This window comes from Chionomys nivalis, chromosome 3 (assembly GCF_950005125.1).
Source record: "Chionomys nivalis chromosome 3, mChiNiv1.1, whole genome shotgun sequence".
Taxonomy (NCBI): domain Eukaryota; kingdom Metazoa; phylum Chordata; class Mammalia; order Rodentia; family Cricetidae; genus Chionomys; species Chionomys nivalis.
This window is the reverse complement of record NC_080088.1, coordinates 69764759-69785248: the sequence shown is the minus strand read 5'-3', so window position 1 is coordinate 69785248 and position 20490 is coordinate 69764759. Positions and strand designations below refer to the sequence as shown.

Here is a 20490-nt window from a genome sequence, read left to right as displayed (position 1 = left end):
GGTTAAATCTGAGCAAAGGCTATTGGGTGGAACTTAGAAAAGCAGTTATGAATCATGAACTTACCAGGCATGGTGGTGTACACCTTTAATTCCAACATTCGGGAGGGAGAGGCAGAAGGATCTCTGTGAGTTCACGGTCAGTCTGATCTACAGTGCAGGTTGCAGGCCAGTCAGGGCTATATAGTATAATGACAGCCTGTCTCAAAATAAATAAAAAATTGTAAACTCAAGTACCAATGAGTTCTGCATTTGTGTAGTGCTCAGTTGCCAACACACTTTCATATTCCTTCATGGGCCTTACTCATGCCATAAAGAGACAGAAGAAGGTGGAGCGGGAATCGGATGAATGAATAAGTGGCTGGATGGATGACTAAGGATGGGGGAGAAGAAATACCTGAGGCCACACCTTCATCTGCAGAGTCAGAGCCTGAGCATCCTCCACGTGGACCTGCCATTTGTGATCTCTCCTACCTGGCATTTATTGATGCCAGGGAGCTGCTTATATACCTATTCAGGAGAACCATAGGGTTCCAGTGTTTCTCTGATTCTCTTATCACATGATGTGTCGTGGGCAAATAGAATGCTAATGGTAAACTACCTTGCTCAAAGAAAGCTAGAAGGCCAGAGTCTTCTTGGTAACTCTGGTTCTAGGCTGCAACCAGGTGGGGATCTGGAGCAGAGGGAACGATTGTTCACTGCCAGTGAGTCAGCACGTAAAGAGAAGTCGCATGCTGGGAACTGAAAACAGCAGGCCCTTTTGGCTTAAAAATGATCATTAAAAGAACGCAAGCATAGAGGCTATGTTCTAACTTGTTACTCTTGCAGAGGATCCAGGTTCAATTTCCAGCATTCACATGGCGGCTAACATGGCTGTCACTCCAGTACCAAGACATCTGTGGACCTCTTCTGACCTCCTCAGGGAACCAGGTATGCATGTGGTACACATACATATATAAGGCCAAAAATTCACACACATAAAATTTAATAAACTAAAATTAAAAATGCAAATGCAAGTCACTACTCTATTATTAATTATAAGAGAAATTTATTTCAGTTTGTTTATTAGCATTATTAATATTGTATATTCAGACCACATTTCAATTTTTCTGGTAAATATTTAGTACAGACCTATCCAATACCAGTGTTAGTAAACTCAATGAAAGCATGCAGAACAGGTTTTTTCTCGAAATTACTTTTGAGCCCACCATGCCCCTTTTCCCTTTGACTTTAGGACTCCCTGGCTGAGAGCTAGAAGCAGCAGTTAACTTTTAGCTGAGGCCATGTTGAATAAAATATGGGGATTTTTTTTTTTTTCGAGATAGGGTTTCTCCGTAGATTTTTGGTTCCTGTCCTGGAACTAGCTCTTCTAGACCAGGCTGGCCTCGAACTCACAGAGATCCGCCTGCCTCTGCCTCCCAAGTGCTGGGATTAAAGGCGTGCGCCACCACTGCCCAGCAATATGGGGATATTTTATTTAACTATTTTTTATGCGATATGTTGATCATATTCTTTTCTTCGCAAACTCCTCCCAACTCACCCAACTTCAACTTAATGCTGTCTCTCTAGTTCTCTCTTTAAAAAAACATGGCAAAAAGTCAAAAATCAAAAAATGAAAACTAAAACTAACAACAGCAAGGAAACAAAAATGCTAAGATGAAAATACTGAAATGAAACAAAAAGCCCACAAAATACCATAATGCCACACCTTTTGAGGTGGTGTGATCTGGGAGAGTGGAGCCAAAATATGATGCAGATTGAAGTTGCACTCAGTAGACAACTTTATCCAGAATCTCTGACAGTTTATAATCCGAGGGTTAAAAAAAAGTCACATAGTAAAGTCAAGTCCTCATAAATTCTCATTGCTGCATGCAATCACAACAAGCTGCAAGTAGCAAAAATAAGTTTTACTGTAGAGGTACGTAAACATTTCATTGAACAGCAACAGCAAGCAGTAGTGAGAAATTTGAAGTAAATGCAACTCCTCTTCCAACACACCTGGGAGGAACGCGTAAACACATTCCAAGGATAATTCCAAGTTTTTGAAGAAACTGAGACCTCAAGAGTCTTCTTGTTTTCTTGGTTTTGTTTTCATACTTACTCAGAATTCTCCTCACGCAACTCCATTCCCGGAGCATGTTCCAACACCATAATATCTATTTGGTGTTGTCCAACCACGACTGGCTGTGAGACCTGCCGTGCAGTGTGGCTGTCTCCAGTGACACTCCATTGGGGAGACCTTCCTCTGCAGGCATCAATTGCAAACAGCTTCTTGGTTAGGGGTGGGACTTTGTCTCCACCTCCCCTTCTCAGGATGGGACATCACGAACCTGTACAGGTATTTTGTGTGCTGTCACAGTGTCTGTGAGTTCATACGTGTATCAGTCCTGTTGTATCTGGAAGATGGTCTTTCCTTGAAGTTATCCATCACCTCTGGCTCCTTACAATCTTTCTGCCTTCTCTTCTGCATAGACTCCCGATTTTGAGGGGAATAGTTTAATAAAAACATCTCCTTTAGGGCAGAGTGCTCTGTACATTTCCAGTTGTGGGTCTCTGTCTTAATTACCGTTCACCAAAAGAAGGAATGCCTCTGATGAGGGCTGAGTGATACACTTACCAAATGATATAGCAGTATGTCATCAGGAATTATTGCTATGTTCCTTTATCATGATAGTAGCATTAGGTTTTTCCTTTGGACCAGTAACTTTGCTAGTCTCAGGTTCTTTTCTTTTTCATTCTTTCTTTTTTTCCCCAGACAGGGATTTTCTGTGTAACAATGTTGGCTGTCCTAGAACTTGTTTTGTAGACCAGGTTGGCCTCAAACTCACAGAGATCTATCTGCCTCTGCCTCCCGAGTGCTGGGATTAAAGGTGTGAGCTGCCACCACCTGGCTAGTCTCAGGTTCTTTCTCACATTAGCAGAGTCAGGGATAGAGTTCATCTCATGGAGTGGGACTTAAAACTAACCCAAAATGGATGGTTACTCACATAACATCTGTGCCACAGTTGCTGCTGTAGGTTGCAAGGTTTGTAGATGGATGATATTGATGATTACTTTTTTTATTCAGTAGTACCTTCCAGTACCATAAATGCTCACCACTGGGGTAAAGATTTTAGTTAGGCACCAGCTTGATTTGTCTATGTTTATATCATAAGTAAGTTGTGTCTTCCACAGTAGGGCCTTACCATCATGTTCTGGAAAGTAAACAATAGGTTGGTAACAACCTGTGATGTTTGCGAGTAGTGTATGGGACCCTTTTTTGGCCAATGACTCAACAAGAGATAACTAATTCCTAGCCCTGGAGGTAATACTTGGTAGCATAAGATGTGTAGTTGAGGTACTATCTCCCCCACTAAATATGGGAATATTTAAACACTTGCTTCAACTACTGAGTTCTAGGACAGCCAGAGCTACACGGTAAGACCCCACCTCACAAAAAACATAAAAAACAAAATAAAATTAAAAAGCAAAAACCTTGCATGAGAGGACTGACTGCAAGTGGGGCTTCCATCGCTGTGTGCACTTATCATCTCTGCTCACATTGGATTTACAGAAGTTAGAGACGCCCATGTCTGCTTTCCGGATCCAGAAGGAGTATTCTCACAGTAGAGAGAGCTTTAGACTACGTCTGGCAACTGATTGAGATGGGGATGAGTACGAGAGGGAGGCCCCTGGATTGTAACTGGGTAGATTATCAGGGGAGAGAGGAGGCACTGAGAAAGAGCTCCAGTACATACAACTTTAAGCCATAATAAATTTGATGATTCTTAAATAACGGTTGGATAAGCAACCTTTAATAAGCTTTACCCAGAGAACATCTACACAGAGAAAAAAATGGAAAGTTATCCACATCAGGAGTTTACTGAAGCATGATTAATAAAAACTCAGAGATAGAAATTGTGGTTCAACCTAAAGATCTAAAAAGCTCTTACCTTGACCTCAGTCTGAAAATGGCTATCCTGCCTCCAGGAATCTCAGAGTGAGGTTGTGTCTGTGAGTTGTTTCTTTTCATTTTATAATTCTCTCTAGTGCTGGCATTAAAGTCATGCACTGCCCAGCTTCTATGGCAACTAGCGTGGCTAATGGTATTAAAGGTGTGTGTTACCACTGCCTGGTCTGGCTGACCAGTGGGGCTGTTTGACTCTCTGATCCTCAGGCAAGTTTTGTTAATTAAAATACAAGTGAAATGCCACTACAGTTTATAGTTAAAATTACATTTAGTTGCAAATAAGAGACCCAGATTCATTCAATTTGTGGTCTAGTTTATTCCTTACGAGAATGTACGTGGGCAAGGGGCAGGGCTAGCAATGTGGATAAATACATTGTTAAGCCTTTTGAGATAATATCCTATTCCAAACTAGCAGGAGCAGACCATTAGGATTATTCAAGAGCAAGGTGAGCATCTTCCAAATATTAAATATTAAAAAGACATATTGCTTTTGTCTTATTAGAGATGCATAAGAAGATTTAAGTGATACATTTTGTATACGAAAATTAAAAAAAATAGATAACCAAAAATAATCCTGCCATTTAAAGATAAATATTTTTCAGAATTTGGAGCACCTATAAGGTCTGTTATGCTTTTCCTCTATTTTAAAATATCAAATAATGAAGAAAAATGAAAATAGATGTCCACAGTGAAACTCACACATGCATGTGGGAAGTAGATGAATGTGGATTATTGACATGAGCACAGCCATGTCGATTAAAGAAAAAACCTGTTCAAATCCATGGGAACAGCAAAGTCTTTTCCGGCCCAAGTATACATGATGACAGTGTGTGCAGGCAGTATCGACCACAGCTTCCTCCTCTCAGATGGCTGCAGCCTGGGACTGCTCCCTGTAGAGACTCCCCGCTGGGATTAGGTAAGCCCTTTGACCTCATTTGTGCTTATATAATAAATGTGTTGAGTTTCCGGGTTGTTGTTGGTGCAACTCCATCAGAGCACACGGCTCATTGGATTCCAGTTTTTCTGCATGTGTGCCTATTATTTCATTTCCTGCCGCCCCAGTCAAGACAATCCCACGGCTGTGCAGGTAGTGGCATAGGCATAGTCACATCAGCCTCCACATGAAAGCAAACAATCCCAATATTCATTAGCAGATAAGTAAACATAACAAGGCATAGCCACAGACCAGTGTATTATTTGGTCATAACAAGTAATCAATATATGATCAGCAGGTATCAATACATGATGCCAGAACATAGGCAGACCTTGAAAGTTAGCAAACATTATCCTAAGTGAGAGGAAGCACCTTAAGAAAACCATGCAATATATATGATTTATTCAAGTGACATGTCTAGAACAGACAAATATATACAGGCAGAAATCAGAGAGTTGTTTAGAGATACATGTGGGAATGAAGAATGATTATAAAGGGGAGTTAGGTTTCTTACTGAAGAGATGAAAAATTCCAATATTAGGCTGCATCAATGGGTCTACAATTCTTAAGTCTACTAGATTTACTAAAATCACCTGAAAGCTTCAAATGCATGAATCTTATGATAAAAAATATAGTTCAATTAAACTACATATATATGTAGGATATTTATAAATTAGTTTAATTGAGGGATCATTTTATATGTAATCATATATATTGAGAATATTTATGTCATCTGTCAATCACTTATTTTCTATTAGTCTAAAAGTGTCTTGAGCCATGTGTGTGTGATGGCACATGCCAGCTATTGCAGCACTTCTAGGATCAGAAACTTTAGGTCATCCCAGGCCATATGCTCAGCTGGAGGCCATTCAGTGCTGTTTAGAAAGACCCTTTTCCAAAAGTATAAAAATAAAACTCCATGCCTTGTGATGTGAAATTCCCCTCTGTATGCTGCAAATAAGTTTTATTACCATTGGTTAATAAAGAAGCTGCTTTGGCCTATAGCAGGACAGAATATAGCCAGGCTGGAAGAGATATATAGAGAGAGTAGGCAGAGTCAGGGAGACGCCAGGTAGGTGCCGGAGGAGACAAACAATGGATCTTCACCAGTAAGCCACAGCCTTGTGCTGCTACACAGATTAATAGAAATCGGTTAATTTAAGTTGTAAGAGTTAGTTAATAAGAATCCTGAGCTAATAGGTAAAGCAGTGTTGTAATTAATATAGTTTCTGTTGGGGAAATGAAGAACAGTCTCCGCCTACAACCCTGGGGTCTGTGACAGCTACTGCGTGGATGATACTGTGGATTACAGCCATCAGCAAAGGTTTTTTGTAAGCCTCTGCCATGAAGTCCTGGTTACTAAGTATGAGTAGACAGTCTTCTATAAAAACATCCTAAAGGGATTAGTGATGCTACTGATAGAAGCCTTGGCTATACAGAGCAAATCCTTGGACATCATGATCTACTTTCTGGGGCTGCTGTATGAAAGCAGAAGCGTGTTCTACATTTGACTTTCCCAGTGGGAACTAGGTATCTCCAGGTTCATTCAGCACCATCAGAGGGACTCACAGTAGCTGCAGTCCTTCCAAGCAATCCCTCAATCCTACAAACCTTTGTGTTAACACACAGGGTAGTGATTTTATTTACTCTTATGAATTTTCTTCATTCCCAAAGGTAACAGTTAGGGGTATCTTAGCTTGCTTTCCTGTTGCTGTGGCAAACACCATGACCAAAAGCAACTCGGGGACGAAAGGGTTTATTTCATCTTGCAGGTGCAACCCAAAGCAGGAACTCAAGGCAGGATCTTAAGACAGGTACCATAAAGGTCTAATTACTGTTTTACTTACTTGCTGGTTTATATTTCTCTCTCTCTCTCTCTCTCTCTCTCTCTCTCTCTCTCTCTCTCTCTCTCTTCTCTCTCTTCTCTCTTCCCTCTCTCTGGCTTTTTTTTTTTTTTTTTAGACAGAGTTTCTCTGTAGCTTTGGAACCTGTCTACCAGGCTGGCCTAGAACTCACAGAGATCATACTGCCTCTGCCTCCCTAGTGCTGGGATTAAAGGCATGCACCATCATGCCTGGCATATTTAGCTACTTTTCTTATACAGTCTAAACCTACTAGTTTAAGAATGGCACCACCCACAGTGGGCTAGGTCCTCATATATTAATTAGCAACCAAGAAAATGTCTCACAGACATATCTTCATGACAGTCCGAAGGAAGCAATTCTTCAACTGAGCTTCCCTTGTCCCAGGTATGTCAAACAGACAACAAGAAGAGCCATCACAGTAGATACATGATAGATAATTGATACAACAACAAAAACAACAAAAGGGGACACAGATGGTGTGTTTTGGTGTTTGAGCTTTAGATTCTTTCCAATGGACACAAACCAAGAAGGAATAAAGTTCTGGTTACCAATATCACCAATATCACACATTGGTTTCCGTGGTCATCATTTCTAGGGATAATTACAGCCCTTCTAGGCTCTAGACTCACCTTCAAATAGAGGAGATCTCCTGGATAAACTGTGAGTGGGAGTGTGAGAAGGGAGAAGACGGGGGATGGTAACATGAAGGATCAGGATGGTTGAGTTGGAGGAGGGATAGAGAGGGAGAACAATGAAAGAGATATCTTGATGGAGGGGTCCAATTTGGGGTTTGGAGAAACCTGGTACCAGGGAAACTCCTAGGAATCCACAAGGATGACCCAGCTAAGACTCCTAGTGGTAGTGGAGAGGGTGCCTGAATGGGCCTTCTCCTGGAATCAAATTGGTAACTACCCAGAAGAGACACTGAACGTTAGACATTTAAATAAGTTTGAGACTGTTATAGACTATGGGTCTTTTGAAGTTGGACTGAATGCATTTTTGCATTATGATATGACTACAAAGCTTTGGGGGCCAGGAAGTGGAATGTGGTGGTTTGAAAGAAAATGGCCTCCAAAGGGAATGGTACTATTAGGAGGTGTGGCTTTGTTGGAGTAGGGGTAGCTTTGTTGTAGGAAGCTATCACTGTGGAGGGATGCTTTAAGGTCTCATATGCTCAAGCCACTTTTAGTGTCTTAGTTTACTTCCTGTTGTCTTTGGATCAAGATGTAAAATTCTCCAGCACCATGTTTGCTTGCATGCCACCATGCTCCCTGCTATGAGGGTAATGGACTAAACCTCTGAAACTATAAGCTGCCACCTTAATTTTAAATGTTTTCCTCATAAGACTTGACAAAGTCATGGTGTCTCTTCACAGCAACAGAAACCCTAAGACGGTCGGTGTCATAAGGTCGGTGTCATAAGGTTGCCACATCTAAGATTGGGAAGTAGAGAGGGGAGAAGGGAGTGGGTTTGCTATACCAATTCTCTCATGAGGAACACCCAGGAGTCACAGGAGAGTGGCTTTATCTATCAACATTTTTGAGGGCAGGGCCTGCAATGACCCCAGGGTCTCACATAAAACCCCATCTCTCTTAAAGATCTTATAACCTCAATAGTGCCATACTGGGGACCAAGTCTTTAACATGTATACCTATAGGAGACAGACTGTATCTCAACTATGTCCATGACTTGGCATTTTAATGACAAAGTTGATGAGAACTGGTAAGATATTCATTGCTTTTATTACAGATGTGTTCTTGAAACAGACCTATATACTGAATTTATAAAATTTATGTGTACAATAAATTAAAAGTCCTAGAAGGTCTCAAAGAACACTATGTAACAAATGACAACTACGGAAGCCCAAAAACGTGAAACTATTTCCACCAAATGACCAAAGGTCAGAGAGTTGGAACTTAACCTCTTCCTTCAAGGTTATTGTGTTTCTACCTCAAACAAAGGTCCCACCTAGATATAGGTCAGAGAGTTCTGCTAGCTTAAGGTTATTGTCAACAGGTGTGGCTAATATCCAGACCTCGTATTTCAGGAATAGAGAAGTAGATATGTTTCTACCTCAAACAAAGGATCCAACTAAGGTTCCATTTCCCGTAAGGAGATTCTACCCAGAGAGTGGTTTGCCCACTGAATGTTGTGGTCTAGGGTGTGAGTATGACTTGTTTTGTTTTAGCAACAGAATATTTAACTATAGATGTAGCCCGCCCACCTTTAACTGAACTGTTTATTTCCTTGTATAGTGTTAATAGAGTTTTTTTATTTATTTATTTTTTATCTTACTCCTATCTTTTGGGGTCGGGGTATTTTAAGCGGTTGGAAATTCAATGTGGGTAATTTCAGTATCCACTGGAACTCCCTTCTAGTACTATCCTATGCTTTCTGTTTTATTATTTTCGCATCTTCATACTCTTTATTTCTATTTCTAATCCTCACGCCCCTACCCTGGCAAGTGGTATTTTGTTGAGGTTGGTCCTCGACAGACAGCCATCATATGTTCCTTTTGATTTGCCTTGTGCCTAGGGTACAAGACCAAGCTTCAGGACAAGATACTTGGTTGCTTTTCTAGAAAGCACAAAGGATTCTTTCTCTCTCGTTCGTTGACATTTAGTTATAAATGCCGGGTAACTGCCGTATACACGAAACACCATTAAGTGTTTACATGGGACAGCCTGCAGGCTAGTCTTACGTCAACTTGAAACAAGCTAGAGTTATCTAAAAGGAGGGAACCTCAGTTGAGAAAATGCCTCTATAAGATCATTCCATAAAGCATTTTCTTTTTTTTTATTAATTAATTTATTTAATTATTAAAATAAAGCATTTTCTTAATTAGTGACTGATATGGGAAGGCACAGACCATTGTAGGTTGTGCTATCAATGGGCTGGTGGCCCTGGGTTCTACAAGAAAGCAGATCGAGCAAGTCATGGGAAGCAAGCCAGTAGGCAACATCCCTCTGTGGCCTCTGCATCAGCTCCTGACTCCAGGTTTCTGCCTTGTTTGAGTTCCTGTCCTGGTTTCCTTCAATGATGGACTACAAGGTGGAAGTGTAAGCTGAATAAACCCTTTCCTCCCCAACTTGCTTTTGGTCATGGTTTTTTTTTTTTATCAGAGCAATAGAAACCCTGACTAAAACAGACAGAAGGGATTCAACTCATTTGAAAAATATAGAACTGCAGGATAAGCAAGTATGTATCTTTCTTAGAAGGCCGAAAGGTTACTTTCATTATCAGTGGAGGTCATGTGAAAGGCTAGGCACTGGTAAGACCATACCTTTCTGGGAAGCCAGCAGGAAGGGGCTGGGGCGGTGGAGGATGGAGGTATAGCCTAAAGTTTGGAAAATACCCACAAGGACTAGTTCAGGGAATATGGAAAGAGCAGCAGAAGGGTCTGCCCTTAAGTCCAATGATATTTTAACTTTGCAAGTTAAAGTGTGATGCCATGTCTTGTGGAAATGAACTTGGTTACTGATGAGAAGGCTGAATCAAGTTTGGAAGCTGGAGAGAATGTTGTAGAATATCAAATCCAATAATTTAACTACATGGGAGAAAGAAATTGAGACCGTGGAGGAAGTGACTCTGGGAGACTCCTAAAGAGAATGCACAACAACCCGGAAGTAAATCAGAGGCTTCCTTTCCTCACCATGAGCTAGCCTTGGTGTCACCTTCAAGTTTTTGGAGTTTTGACTCTTTCTGTACTTTCCCATTGGCCTGTTGCTATCTAGATCTTATTACTTGACGTTGTTCTCTGATGATTAATTTAAACATGCAGGCCTTCCGCCTTCTCCATTTTCCCTCTGCCTTTGGACAGGATCAACAGAAAGGAAAAACAAATGAAATTTTGAATGCCCACAATGACCAAGACAGGAATAATGTTAGGGACTCTGGGATACTTTACACAGTGTGTCAGAGGTACTAACCACAGAGCAGGGAGTGGTATGGAGGTGGCACAGGGGGTAGACGAGTCCTCAGGAAAGACGAGACTGCACAGGAGCTTGAAGGGTTGCTAGGTGGATGGAGAAGGAAGTTTATTGCGGAGAGCAGAACCTGCACAAAGAGCAGGCGCCTGTGCTTAGGAACCTGCTCTAACTTCTACTGGCTACATACAGCTGGAGGGTTGCAAAACTGCAGCAGAAGGCCCATGCCAGTGCCGGATCATCAAGGCAAACCATGCTGTGGAGTCCGGCCCAGATGAAGCAGCATCAGACTCATACCACCTCCCATCTTCCCTGGCGATTATGATCTTCCTATTTCGCCTGTAGCCTCCCCTGTGCTCTTCCTCTCCATGGCTGCGGATTATGAGCCTCTGCAATGGAATGTTCGCAGTGAGAGCAGATGGCCACTCTGCAGTGTGAAGACAGGCGCCAGGCTCCCTGGGTTCACTGTGGATTCTCTGTGTTCCCAAAAGCTCGTATTAAGAATAAGCTGCTTGGCTTCCTCCATCTTTCGTTTCCTCATGTACCAGCTACAGAAAGAAAATCAGCCCCATCAAGGGAGCTGCAGGTTAAGTGAATTGCATAGGAAGGCCTTACACTGTTGATGGGCACAGAGTCCAGAAAAAGGGTTATAACTTCTGAGCGGCCTTCGGGTATAGGAAGGTGGCGAATACAATGGAGTAACAGGATCAATCAGCCTGCCTGTGTTTTGCCACTAGACAAGTGACAAAGGTCATAGCACCCGTGAGCCTTCCTCTGGCCACAGGGCCACGCCCTCTACCTCATCTGAAATCTTGGGCTACCTTTATTTTCTGCAATGGTTAAGTCGGTATTTAAACTGCACTGTGTTTGCAAGTGTGAGCAAACTTTTGATCTGGCCCGTGTCTGTGCGCACTGCACGTGAGGGGACGAAAGAAAGCAGAACAACAAAGCAGAATGAGGCTTCTGGTTTGGGTTAGGACTCCTGATGGCCCGGCCTGTGGTTCACCAAACATTCAACTTCTGACCTTGTCACTTACACTCCTGGGGAGGACCTCAGGAGCTGCAACTACCTATTGTGATTAACTTTCTATAACGTTCATGCCTACCTGAGGAATTCATCAGCGTTTCAGGAGAAGAAATACAGTGATCTTCCCTAACACACAGAACACTTTCAACATAATTAGCAGCATTTCTGGATCAACACAGCACTCTTATAATATGTATGATGGGGGGGAAATGAATGACTCTAATTACACCTTATTAAATTTTATTAATCCTTATTAGAACCCTATTATTCTTTATAAGTGGGTTACGGAGAAGGGAATAAAAGCAAGCAAGCAATGCCGGTCAAGTTCCGTTATGTCTAAACGAGCACTGGGTGATTTCCCCACAATCAGTAGTAGATAGCACGCAGGACCCAGATTGGCGGAAAAGCTTAGGACAGAGGGAGCAGACTGTGATCTTTCAAAGTCTGAACGCCAGGAGCTTCCCTTCTGATACCAGGTTAATTATAAGGAGAAAAGATTTCATTATTGTGTGTAATGCATGCCACTCTTGATCTTCTCTGTTGCTGCATTCCGACTTTTGAACACGCAGCTGGGAAAGTGGTGCGGGGCAAAAGGGTTAAGTAGTTGAAACCCAGAAGTGTTTGAATTTGAAGACTGCAGGAGAGGCGTTGTTTAATAAACGTTAAGCACAAGAGTATGTACTCTGACCCTGATTTGCTTAATTCTTAGTCAAATGTCATCGAAATCGCACCCAAAAAGAGTCATGTTTAAGCTTCCCTGCACCCATAGGTTCTTGGTGTACTTTGTATGTGCATGACTGGCTTAGCTACAGGAGGTCAAGGAGCACGGGGGGGGGGATGGAAAGTGGCTTCGGAGTGGAAGGGTTCAGAAGCCTGTCCAGGCAGTTGTGTGGATACAACCCATTTGAGATGGTAGTAATGGGTGGGAGAGCCATTAGGGTGGGCTGGGGTTGCTGTCAGCGTGGACCAGGGTGAGGCATTTCTTTTGTGTAGGAACAGGAGAGACAAAAAGAACTAATCATAGGTTGTTTATGTTTTTTTTTTTTTTTTTGGCGGGGACAGGGACCACATAGACTACCTTCCTAGTGCTGGGATTAAAAGCCTTCAATACTGCGGCCCAGAGGGCCTCCAGTACCTCCTACTCCATGTCTTCATCTGGTACATGGGGTTCTCATCATTGCTCACTTTTACAAATATCAAAGACAAAAAAAAAAAAAAATTAACCCCAACCTTCCAAGAACAGGCCTGTCTTTATTCAAACCAGTTCACCCAGTTTGTGTATTTTCTTTTCTAAGCGCTAAGAGCAAGCTTTCTGGTATTCCGGCAGAGCAGGGTTGGGAAGCAAATCTTAAACTCCAAAGGTTCATTTCTGTTCTGAACAAAGAACAGGAAGTTGCCCTGATTGCCACTGTTACTCAAGGCTTGTCAACCGCAACCTTCCAGGAACTGGGGCTAGTCACTTCAGTGGGTGGTCGAATCATCTGCCAGGTCTAACTCGGTTCTCAGTTCACAGCCTCGGAGCTTGGGTCCTGCCTGGAGACGGAAACCCAGCTGGGAGTAGAGAATGGGCTCTGCTCCTAGATTTGCACTGTGTACGACTAGGTCAGGTCGCAGCTCCTGAGAGCTTCGGCGCTCTCACGTGTGAAGTGAACCGAAGTTGCTCTCCACCATCCCGTAGTTCTGAGTCCTACTGGAGTCCTGGGCAGGGCTCCAACAAGACTCTTGGGGTGGGGAGAGTGGGGGTGAGGGAGTGTTCCGTGGCAGGATCTCTTCGCTCAAACTCAGTTTTCCAATTTATCGCCTGCAGAGCGGACCCTAGTGTGCCGGTTTTTCGACTTCCTCCTGCATCTCCTTCCTCTTCCTCCAGTGGAGGCAGATCCCTCTTTCCCTTCCTCTTCCCAAGCTTCCTGCACCCCCGTGTCCCCTCCTCCAGGAAGTGCACTGCCCAGGGTCGCCCACCTCGAGCGGGCGCTGCCCTCCGCGCCCCCTCCCAGCCGGGCTAGCGCAGCGGCCCCGCGGGCACACGCCTCCCCATACCTTACATGGACAAATGCGTGCAGGCAAAGTCAGGAATTCAGGCCCCTGACGTCAGCCTCCAGCGCTCAGGGCACCGCACGGGAGACCGCGGGGAGGGGGTGGGGAGGAAGGAGGGGGAGAGCACCAACCAGCAGCCGCTCCCGGCCTGCCGAAGTTTCACTTTTTGTCTGTGGGTTCGCTCCCGGGCCCCGCTCCGAGCGTTCCCGGGATAAGTAGCATTAGCGGCGGGAAGAGCCGGCCGCTGCAAGGTAAGTGCCAGCAGCGGGGACCGGGCACGGGGAGGGCGCTGGGCCAGGCGGAGCGGCCCGCTGCGGGCTGCGGGCCGGGACAATGGGAGGGGGGAGTGCCCGGCACCTCCTCCTCCGCCCGAGCCTCCGCCTCCAGCCGTCGCGGCCACCGCTGCCCCGTCCGCCTCCTCCCCCAGGTATAGTAGCGAATACTTCCTCCCGCAGCCTCGGCCCGCGGGTGCCCGCTCGAACCCCGGATCTTCTCCCCCTCCCGGGGCGAGCCGCTGCGGTGGCGGGAGCGCGGGACCGCCCTGCTCCGCCCTGCTCGCCGCGGAAGTGCGGGCTCCCGGCCGGGAAGCGGGGTGCACGGCGTGGGGGGAGGGGCGACGCTGCGGGCGTCCTCGGTGAGCGCCCCTGGCCCGGGCTTTTCTGGGTGCCCAGGGGGCGGGGCCGCGCCCGGCTGCTTCGAGCTTTCGTGGAATCTCAGTTGTCACAGCGGAAAGGGCCTAGGGACCCGGTGACGCGAGAGTCTTCCCATTTTACAGTCAGGGCTGGCGAGGTACCGAGAGGCGGGCTTTCCTGGAAGTCATTCCTGGAAGGTGGAGCCCTGGCTAAGACCGGTGGTGCCTTAGGATCGCGACCACCTTTTTCTGTGAGCTGTTTTGGAGTTCCCACTGTTTTCAAGCACTGTAGGTTACTCCAGGCCAGACTTTGCCCTCAGGGAGAGCTCCCTGGAACGCAGGAGCTAAACCTGACCAAAGTAGGAAGAAGGCCAAATGCTGGGGAGAACTCGAAGATCAGGCTTTTTTAAAGGGGGATTTGCTGGGGAAAGAGCGTCATATTTCGGTCTCCATGAAGAGACCAGAAGTGGTCCTGGAGGGCTGTGTGTGTTTGTGATTGACTGTTCTGAAGGAAGGCAAGGCCTTTCTTGTCAGGGGAGGCAACTGCTGACCAGAGAAAGCTAAATAAGGGTGGGGATCGGCCATTGTGCTGATGGCTTTGGGGTGGGAGTATGACAGGAGACCATAGCAGTGGAGTTGTGGCTTGGGTACTTACTTGGACCGGAAGGTGGTGTAAAATGTCTCTAACCTCATTTCTGTTTAGGAAGGGGTCCACGGCCCCCCCCCCCCCCCCCCCCAGGAAGGCCTAGCAAGACCTCACCAGCCATCCTTTCTGACTTTCTCAATAGACTCCAGCGTTTTGTGTCTGGATCCCCTCTCCCCTTTGCAAGCTTGCCTCCCCAATAAAACTTTCTTTTCAAGATGTTGGTGACTTAATGGTTCACTACTCCCCGCCCAAGCAACTTTTTAGAAAACCTTTAGGGAAAGAGAGGTAAAGTGTACAGGGCTGCTGCGGAATAAATAAACCTCTGCCTGACCGCTTTTCTTCGTTTTTACAAATAGGGAAACCAACCCAGATCCGCAGAAGTTGAGTGCCAGTCCTGTAGTCTTTGGTGGATAGTGGTGGACTGAGGTGTGTGTTTGGGGGAGGGTGGTGGTGGTGGTGGTTTACAGAAACCCAGTAAGATTCTTCCTGTCCCCAGAGTCTCCTGGTGAGGGGCATTTAAAGAGGAAATTATGTATCTTGTATTTAATCTCTGGAAGGCAGCCTGTGGAGTTCAGAATGCTGTCTAGTGAGGATTCTCTGTGTGAAGGGTAGGGGGACATGCCAGGGGTCCTGAGACTTGGACAGTATCTTGTCTTGCATCTTCTGACCCTCCTTCTTCTCCCCCACCCCCAATTCCTTGTTAGCAGCTTTAGCCTGGAGTTGGGCTTAGCAAGTGGGAGGGGAAGCCAGTTCTTGACTTGGTCATTATTGCTGGGATTGAATGTCCCTTCGTGGAGGGACATTCTGGCAAGGAGGTGACTTCTCTGAGAGGGTAGACTTTGCCAGACAGTGATAGGTAGGAGAGGAGAGTTGGTTCTGGAAGGCTTTAGGAATGCCAGGCCATATGACTTTTGAGAGTTTCGAGCAGGCAGGAACATGATTTAGAGAACTGGCATGGAGAAGCCTCCTGCTGCCCAGGTTCAGTGAGAGAGGTGATAATTTGGCTTAAAGAAAATGATCATGGGTTGTTTGATTTGCCTGGCATGTGTTGCTGAACGCCTGTCATGCACCAGCCCCACTGTCAAATATGGTTGTTATTTTTTATTGAGGCAGATTTTATTAAATGAGTTCTGAGCTACACCTTTTCCCCATTTTTCTACCACTGAAGTGTGATGGTCTTTTAATCACAGATGCGCCCTAGCTGAACAAGGTTTTCTTCTAAAGTTGGTAATGCTGTGCATTTTACAGTTGCTGTTTTAAATTTGATAAAACTTGGTTGCTAGGTCCTTTATAAATGCACTTTATAAAAAAAAACCCGTTTCCATCAAATATTCTATGGGAATTTCTTGAGAAGTAAGCATGGTGACAGACCTTCTCCATTTTAACCCTTTACCTGAGGTTGCGGAGCTAATTAGAGGGGTACAGGAAAGTGGTAATTCCAAACTTGGAGTTCTTGGTGGGAACGTGTAACTTTGCCCCACAGTGGATCTATTGGGTTAGTGCTGAAGCAGAGGCAGGTTAGCTTTGACTTCAGAACTATGACTTACCGTGCTGGGGTCCTGGGACCAGGTAAACCAAGGACTGTATAACTTGGCAGGGCTGGGAACCAACTGCAGGGTAACCCCATACAGCAGAGGCTGAAGGCGGGGCAAGGAGGAGACCCAGTGTGGAAGCCTGCCTCAGGCCCCGAAGCATGCCTCAGGCCCGTTCCCTGTGGATCAGGGAGACACTAAGCTGGCTGCTGGGCATATAAGTTGAGGAGGCCACCCTTCCTTTGCCAGAGGAGAGCCAGGTGTGTGCCAATGCAGAGAAGCATGGAGGGTGTGGTCAGTGTTTCGGCTACACAGTGGGCTGGAAATGATGAGCCGCAGGGAAGCAAACCCCCGTCCATGGCTACTGTCTGAACTGAATCTCCAGCACTAAGGAAGAGAGGCGTGAGGGGAGGAAGGAAGGCCTGAGATGGAGCCGCTAGACAAAGGGTCCTCTGTGCAAGGGTAGAGGACAGGGCGGTTTATTTTAGCTGTGCTTTGAAGGGTCAGCATGTTTGGGGAGGTTAGAGAACAACTTTGTGGCATCTGTTGGGTTCCAGAAGCTCAAGCACCATGTTTGTACTGCAAGAACCTTTGCCTGTGGAGCCTCTTGGGCTGCCCTAAAAGGGAGGACTGATTTTTTCTTTTATTTTTTCCCGAAGTATAGTTTTTATTTGTCTTGCAGCTGTGGGGGCCATTAGTCAATCCTATTGAGAGTCATGATTCACAGGGTAACAAGGCTGGGCAGGGCCTCTGGAAGCTTCGCTGTGGGATCGAGTGTGTGATGTCGAGGCCGAAGGCATAAGAACACTTTTCATAAGTGGAGAAGTGAACCTGAGACTTTGATCCAGTGCAGTAAGGAAGGCCCCAGAGCTGGATGTGTGCATTGGTGGGTGGGGACGTTTCCTGGAATATGGCTTTGGAATGCAGCGTTCTGCCTAAACTCACTGGAGGAGCGGGGGTGGGGGGTGGGGGGTGGGGGGTTGTTGCTGCTGCCTGGTAAAGGTAGAACCTGGGTAGAAATCTGTTTGTCTAAAGGTGCATATAAAAACAGAACATGAGGGCGAGCCGGAGAGGGGCAGTGGAAGTTTGTTTTGGGAGTTTGCTGGAGCTGCCTCAAGGCTTGGGGTGTTCCAAATGTAGGTCACGGGAATGAGATTGGTCACTAGCTGAGGGTTAAAGGTAGAAAGGCTTAGAAGGTAGCCATCAGGCTGAGGCTAGAGAATGTTCATCTTCCTGTCCTTTCTAGGTAGCAGTGTAATTTAAATGTTTTGAATGTTTAGCGTATGCTCATGTGATCACCACATTGATTCCCTGAGATTTGATTGCTGTGACTTGGGTGTGGTTGAAGACTCAGTGTTGAAGGCTTGGTTCCCAAGTATGTGCAGAACAGAGGGACTTTTAGAGGTGAGGCCTAGTGGATTGTTCTTTAGGTCATTCAGGGAATGTCCTTTGAAGGAAGTTTTTTGAAATCTAACTTGGTTGGGTAGTTAGGGAAAAGCGAAACTGACTCCTGATTGGCTCTGGCTATTTTCCTGTTGAGTGGTGTGATTTTTCTCCCGTGGACTCCCCCCCCCCCGCCCCGCCTTCGTTATTTTTGTGCCATCCTCCAGGCCTTCACCAGAGCAGCGGTGACATTGGTGATGTGCCCTGAGCTTGTAGGAACCCTGAGTTAAGAAGGCCTCCTTTCTTCATTATGGTCCCCAGTCTCTAATATTGGCCTGATGTGATGACTGTCAGTCTCATTTTACAGTCGAGAAGATGAGTTTGGTGAAGTGAGGTTGCATGGCTAAGTGGCATGTTTAGTTCTAAGCCCTTGTCTGGTCTGTGGCCTCTTTACTGGACATGAATGTCTGTGTTCACAATCAAGAAAACTAGAGATCCAGACTCTTGTGCACTGGGCTCTGGGTTTGCGCCTGAGGATGAACCTGGGCCAGTGGGCTTCTGGGTTCCATGCTGGTGTTACCACAGACCCTTTCAGTCTGTCAGCAGGTTGCTATGCCTCCTCCCAAGCTGCATTGTGTGGAAATGGAGCCAGCAAGTCAATGCCCCTTCCACTGTGTCTCCCGTCCCATGCCCTTGCAACGCATCTGGATTCCATGCACCCAGGCGAGAGGCAGTTGGGGCAGTAAGAAAGTCAACCAATAATGGGAGACTGGTTTTCTGTCATTTCCCTGCCTTTATGGCTCCTCCAGGGAACCCTATTCTTCCTGTGGCTCTTGCCCTCCCGTAGGCTGTGACACTTTTGAAATAACCTTGGCCCTTGTCTGGTCAGTTCTTCTGCCATCTGCCACCTTCCTGCCTCAGGTGCACAGTTAGTGTTTTATGGCTCAGAGATAAAGCCCAGCCTTGATTACTGTGCTTGGAGCCTTGATAAAACACCCGGAGAGCAACTTAAGGAAGTGTTTGGCTGGGGAATCACAGTTTGAGGATTAAGTTCACCATAGTGGTGAAGTCACCTGTGGTCACGGTGGATGGTGGCAGAAACTTGAGGCAGCTGGTCACATCGCGTCCACGTTCGGTAAGTCGTGAGAGGTGAATGCTTTTGGTGGGCTGGTGTTCTCCAGTTTGTTCAGTCTCGGGTCCCAGCACTTTGAATGGTGACACCGACTTGGGTGGGAGGTTAGTCTTCCCACCTCACTTAACCTGATCAAGATAATCTTTCACAGGTGTGATGGGAGCCTCGCCTCCTAGATTTTCTAGGTCCTGTCTAGTGGACAGTGGTCCCAGTCCCAGTCTTATAGGAGCTGTTTTATTTGTGGAAGAAAGACAGACCCCTGCCTGCCCCAGCGCCCAGCACGGAACCTGGGAAAATTAATAAAACTTTTTTTCTTGTTCTCAAGTTCCTCTTATCTCTGATACTCTGAAGTAGCTGTTAAGTAAATAAGCGGTTTATAATATCATGATAGCCACTTGATAGGCTTGCTTTTTCTACTTCTGTTCTGCTTTGATTCTCCTTTTGAGGCAAGGTCTCATGCCATCCACGTTGGGACTGAACTCACTATGTAGCTAAGGATGGTCTCGGACTCTTCTTTATCCTGCTGCCTCAGCCTCTTGAGTGTGATTCTAGGTGTTTGCCGTTAGGCCTGGATTTCTTCTTTGCCTTCGATTGTCCTCATGCGCTGGAGATGTAACTCAGTGGTAGAGCCCTTGCCTAGCCTTTACAGACCCTGGGCTCAATCTTCAGTGAGAAGGAAAAGCTTCTCGAGGTTTGCAAGGATGTGTGCGTTACAAATGGCTTCCTTCACAATGCCTGGAAGAGCGCCTGTCACATGATAGCTGCTCTGGAAATATTTTCTGCCTAAAGAGGGGGTGACATTGTTAACTATGACCACAGGATGCAGACTTGGGGAAGGACCAGTGTTTTGACTGCCTGGGGCGTGCAGAGACCTGGAATTGGGTTGAGAATTGTCTCTACCTGCTAGAGGTGGCATTGGCCAATCATGTTGTCACTGGGTGAAGACCAAGGGGCTTCCTGGGTTATCCATGATGAAGAATTATTACAGGAGCAATTCCTCTTGCCTGTTTTCCCCCCATGCGTCTGGGAGGTCGGCTATTCTTGAATGCCCCTCTGCTTTTTGAATGGATACCTCTGTTTGCTCACCCGAGGTTCATAGACTCAGCCTTTTGTAAACTTGATTCTCAAGACCAGAGGTCAAAATCCACATTGTGACATGAAGAAATTTTTAGATTTTTTTTTTTTTACTTACTCTGTCTACCCTGTGGTAGGTATGACAGTTAATAGCTCCTATCTTGTATGTGTCCTGTGTGATTAGACTACCCAATGTCATGTAGACATGCTGCATGCTGACTTACAGGGAAGTCTGTGTTTTTGAGGAGACCCACGTAGGCAGCCTAAGGCCCCAGTGAGTTGGGGGGAAAGCAGCCAGATGGAGCCCTGAGAAAGGCATAGCTGATCACCTGGAATCCCAGCGAAGAGCATGGCAGAGAA

General features: G+C 45.8%; 1 protein-coding gene across 1 annotated transcript in view; it reads left to right on the top strand.

Moving 5' to 3' along the window:
• Nucleotides 1-13873: 13873 nt before the first annotated feature.
• Lpp (LIM domain containing preferred translocation partner in lipoma) overlaps nucleotides 13874-20490 on the top strand; it is a 623722-nt gene continuing 617105 nt past the window's right edge. Inside the window, exon 1 of the mRNA XM_057763582.1 lies at nucleotides 13874-13983. The gene's annotated coding sequence lies outside the window, so the exon portion shown is untranslated. The remainder of the gene's footprint in view (nucleotides 13984-20490) is intronic.